Source organism: Silene latifolia, chromosome X (genome assembly GCF_048544455.1).
Source record: "Silene latifolia isolate original U9 population chromosome X, ASM4854445v1, whole genome shotgun sequence".
NCBI lineage: Eukaryota > Viridiplantae > Streptophyta > Magnoliopsida > Caryophyllales > Caryophyllaceae > Silene > Silene latifolia.
The window spans coordinates 88,893,070-88,899,069 of record NC_133537.1 but is presented as its reverse complement, the minus strand read 5'-3'; positions in this window follow the sequence as shown (position 1 = coordinate 88,899,069).

The following is a 6,000-nucleotide window of genomic DNA, read 5'->3' as shown; positions in this document are numbered from 1 at the left end:
GAGATTGACAACCTCTCAATCAAACATCAAGTACTTCTATTATTCTTGCTTTGTTATTGGAATCATTAGTAGGTATAATCTCTTAATCCCTTTTTAATTATTGCTAATTACTTTTATTTGTTCATCATGTTTCACTATGTTAGTATGATTGACAACCTTGCTAGCATGTTCAATATGATGACGAGTGAGTAGTCTCTTAGCTAGGGTTAATGGGTGATTAGGGGAAACCAACATGGGGAATGATTCATGCTTAAATTAATATGCTTTCATGTTTTATTTGCTTGCTTGTTTTGATCTCAACTCATGCACATGTTATGTTTGATGAAATGCTAAGCCTATGAATCCTTGCATTTACTATCATCTCCTATCTTTTCAGTGAGACTTGTAAGACATAACCCAACTCGAGTCTCATTAGACCATGCATGTTGTTGAGTAGGGAAAATTAAGTCGACTTGTAGGTGTTGTACAATCTAATCGATTCGGCTCCGGGACCCAAACTTTCCTAGGATTGTAAGATATAACCCAACTCAATCCATCACAACAATAATTGCTTGCTTATAATTTGAGAACATGTTTGTATGATCATATCCCATGATTCCCCTATAATCCCATGAGACCCTAGTGCTTTTTAATCAATTGTTTACATCTTTCCTTTTGTTGCTTGTTTATTGCCTTTATTAGCTTAGAATCATCAACCCATTATAATTGTGACAACCCCAAGCATAACCATAATTAGATTGAATAATTTGAGTAACCACCGTCCCATGGATCGACCTCGACTTACCACTAGCTAGTTGTATGTTGAGTTTTATAAATGTGTTTGATTGGATGAGCGACGACATCACCCCATCAGTTATGCTCCAAATCAATTAATATTATTGGTTCAAAACGATGTGAATAAAATTTGATGCATTTTTCAATTTTTAATGTATAACGTGTGATATTTATGTATCAAACATATAGGGTCAAAGTTCAACTTATTCGAATGTTTTGGTTGTATATGTCTTGCATATGCTATGTGTCATAAAAAATATTTATAAGAAATTTGCACCTTTTATTTTTTGAAACAACTACATATAAAATAAGGTTAATTGATAAACAACCCAATATATGGACCATTTTTCATAATCAATAACAACATAATCAATAATTAGTAATCATTAATCAGTACCAAAATATTAACGTTTTTCTATGATAGGGATCAAGTCACCCGAAAATCCCATCTTAACCTACACGAAAAAGTCTAAAAAGCCATTATTCATGTACAAATCTCCACTCATTATCACATTATTTAAAACCTCTTCAATCTCAAATATATTTAATTTGTCCAATATAATTTTTTCATTATCACATCATACAAACTTATTGTTGGAATATGTGTCCTCCGACAATAATGCGATCACGACTGTTGATCATGATGATCACATGTTTAAGTCTCATTAAAATGAATACAATTGGGAAGTAATATTGTTACCGTCAACTGGTCAACATATATCGGTAATGATTGGCTGACTAGAGTTTGACATTACTGTCGTGTGACGGTGGTGATCAGTTGACCCCCTAGGTCATACCGAAAGGGCATACTCTTAATTGATTATTTAATTAATCGTATAATGTTACGAGTTAATTAAATTACTTGAAAATTGACGGACGATTTTGGAAGTAAAATTTACGTATCAAATTGAAATGTGATTAAATGAGATACTGATCCGAGTAATTGAATTGTATCATTACTCGGATGAAATAATTGTTTAATGTAACAATTAAATTGAATGAATTGTTATAAATACAATCAGTTGTGATTTATAAATTGGTAAAATTTTTGGCACAAGTAAATATGAAATTACTAAGTCAATTTTTGTATGTGACGTATTTTTATTAATACGTTGATTTTTAATATGTTAAAAATACATAACAAATATATGTGACATGTGACATGTAACATATAGACAATTGACAAAAATAATATGGAATCCATATTATAGAATGGGCCGAAAATTAGAAGGGTTTATACTAATTATATGTTGCTTGTAATTAGTGGAAAACACAATGATTAAAAGGAAACCTAGCCATGCAAGCCTATTGTTCCTTGTGAAGAACAATTTCTCCATGCATTGGCTCACCCTAAAGCTCCTCTTACACGGTTTTGGGGAAGCAAATGTGATCATTGTTTTTCTTTAATTTTGCCTAATAATATACTAAAGGTAGTGTATTATTTCCATTCTATTCACTCATCCAAAAACACAAGTTCTAGTGAGAAGAAAAAAAACCTCTCTTCTTCTCTCTTAAAAACCGAAATTTATAAGAGTTTTATAAAAGTTTTTGGTTCAATTTTCTACTAAAATTAATATTATACTAGTATTGTAATATTAATTAGATTAAGTGTTAAGCCTTGGGTATAATACATATGGAGAGATCTTACACTTAGATCTTTATTCTTCCATTGGAAAAGCTCAAGAACAAGAAGAGAAAGGTGATCTCTCTTGTGCCCTAATAGCCGAAATCTACTATGTAAGGACATGATTTCTCCTCTATTTATATTATTGTTTGCATGCATAAGATCCGTAATTAATTTTATGACAATTATTTAGACATATAAGAGTATGTTAACATGTATATGAATCTACTTTTCTTTCAATCGGTATCAGAGCCACGGTTGTTTGCATGCAAATTGGTTAAAAGTTTTTCCGAGTTATATGAATAACAAAATAAAACTTGTAAAATTTGTGTTATTATGATATATCACGAAATTATTACATGCATGTTAATATTTCTGGTCCTAAAGTGTTTTAGGATATTTTGGTTAATTTTTCGGATTTTTATTGTTCATAATTTACAATAATGGCATTTAAATGTGATTTTATGAGTAAAAATGTCATTTTTGGTCTAAAAATAGCTATACTTCGAATTTTCACTTGGTTTTTGGATATGTTGTTACATATATTATTTTGAGATAACCTGTAAATTTTCATAATTTTTGGACTTGTTATGCTCGAAAAATGAATTTTTCATCATTAAATTCGGATTTAAGAGAAAAATAGGTTAATATGAGTTAAATTTCGAATCTGGTCATAGAAAATTAATATGTTGTCACATGCAATTTTACAAGATGTGTGTAAAATAATTGGCTATAAAGAAGTCTTTTAGCATGATTTATGAATTTTTGAAGAAAAATAGCATAAATAGTGACATTATTAGTGTAAAATTAATAAAACATAATCTATGACTTAGGAAAAACGTCTAATGTTGCATTTTATTATATTTTTCAGATCTAAAATTGAAAAGTTAATGAAAATAATTTTTCCATGTTTTTATGATTATTTTATTAAAATCGATAAACCGCAACATTGTTTTTCCGGTAAATTTTCGAAATTTTTAACCTAAGACTTTGAACATTATGAGTGTCATGGATTTTTCCAGAATGTTCATGAATTTAAATTTCAAATTTTGAATTTATTTGAAATTTTTAGATTTATTTGAAGTTTAATGGCTTATTTTTGTAATTTTTGGTCCATTTTTGAACAATTTTATAAATAAAGGTTAATTATGGTCAAATTATTAGTGAAGACTATATTTTGAGTCCTAAGAGGTTAGGGTAATTAACTTATGCATAAATATGAGTTTATGCATTTTTGTGATTATAAAATGTTGAAATCACGCAAATCCGTAAAAACCGAGTAATATACGATATTGGCTAATTAAAAGGCGATTTAGCATAAAAAATTGAGCATGTTCATACATATTATAATGCTGCATTTTTCTTTATGATTGTCATAATTTTTAATTTATGTAATTTTACTTAGTATGGCCTTAGATTTTAATTGGTATTTCCCGAAATGTATGGGAATATCGATTCGGTTGTAATTTTTATTGTGATCTCGTATCACCGTTTTGTAATTTAATAGATTTATTTTATTTTAGTTACAAATGTATAATAGGAAATTATGTAATTTATTATGTAATTTTATTCATTCCGGAGTTCCAAAAGACGAATTACTTCAAGAATGGCGATACATAAAGACGGTGTTACCTCGAGATGTGTGCCACAACCGAAGTTCAAGGGACCAATGGAGTTGGTTTCCGAATATGTAATAGATTAATAGTTTTTCTATTTTAGGAAAGGCCATACTAGGATTTTTATCTTTATGCTTGCATTTTATTTTATGTCACATGCATCGCTAAATCGCCATAACTAAACATGCATCCTTATTTTATCGAGTTTATCGACCGTGTCAATTAGAATTATCGTAGTTCACCGCTTTAGTTCACTTATAACGTGATAGATAATAAATTGACATGACCTCTCGCTAAAACTACCAATTGAGACATAGCCTTACCAAATAGTAGAAACCATGAAAACCTATTTCGTGAGGGAGTGCACTCGGCTACCCCGGGGTACAAACCTTGTTACGTAGGGGAAGTGGGTGATAAATGTCTAATCCACCGAATTCATGTTGATGAGGGTTTCATCGGCTACCCCGTGCCTAAGTTAATGTGGGTTTGGATAATGGACACATTTATTCGAAATTTGGATTGAACTCAACAAAAGTAATTGATAAGGGTTTCATCGGCTACCCCGTGCCCTTATTGATGTGTTTTGGGCTATAGATAAATATTAGAGTAATTTTATCGACCAAGAGTTCTAAAAGTAGAATCGATTAAAAGGTTAATCCACCGAGTTATATTGATGAGGGTTTCATCGGCTACCCCGTGCCTAAGTCGATATGAATTTGGGTCTTGGAATCATTTATTCTAGTTGGGTAGAGGTCACTAGAAAAATGCATAAAACTTGTTTAAATCATTCATTTTTACGAGTATAATTAAAACGACAAATGTTTTACTCCTTATATTTTGTTTTGTAGACCACTTCTTATTCATAACAAATGGCAACGACAACTCCTAATGCTACACAACTCGCTACTTCATCTTGGCTCCGATCCTTTATGGATCGATGTAAACTTGAAAAGAATGGGTCAAATTTCTCCGAGTGGGATGCCCAACTCAAATTAGCCGCCGAGGGTGACGACAAGCTTCGTTACCTTACCGAGGCCTCTCCACCCGAACCCTCCGCTAGGTCCACCGCGGCCACTAGGGAAGCCTATGAGGCTTACCAAAAGGAGTCCGCCGCAATGAAAAATGTATTAATATTTGCGATGGAGGCGGAACTCCAAAGGAGAGCCTTCAAAATGGGCAACGCTAATGAGATTTACTCCAAACTTGTGACCATGTTTTCACAAACTCCGCGGATCGTCCAATATGAGGCGGCCGCGGCATTCTTTGATCTCGACTTCAAAGAGGGCCAAAAGGTTAGCCCTCATGTGCTCAAACTCATGGAGCTTGTCGAGACCTTGAAAATTCAAAAGGTTGAAATCCCCAAAGAACTCATCGTAGATAGGATTCTACACTCCTTTTCTAAAGTCAAGGCATATGTGCAATTCCGGGTGAATTTCAACATGCAAGACAAGGACGTGTCTCTTGAGGAGTTGCACAAGTTACTTGTGCAAGCCGAGAGGGACATGGGGTTAAATGTGAACCCTCCCAAGGATGTGCTTAACATAAGCACAAAGAGTAAGGGGAAGTTCAAGAAGAGTGCAAGAAAGGGTAAAAAGCAAGCTCCCACATTCACCAAAGCTAAGTCTTGTGAAGCTAGCACCTCCAAAGTCAAGAAGGGTCCTCTTGACAAATGCCATTATTGTAATGGCATGGGACATTGGAAGAGGAATTGTTCCAAATACCTTGGTGATATCAAAGTCGAAAGATCACTCCAGGAGGTAAATGACTAACCTTCTTTTATGTTTCTAAATTCAACTATGGTATTATGATGCAAAGTTGTGATAATGTATCTCCCTTTTTATTGTAAATAGGGCCTCCACCAAGCAAAGACAAGGGAAAAGAAAAACAAGCATGAGAAACCATGGAGAAGCTAAGGATAGCTTTTATGGAGCTTTGTTTTTCATTGTCTTATTTTAAGTTATGTTTTGGATTCTAGAACTTTGAGTT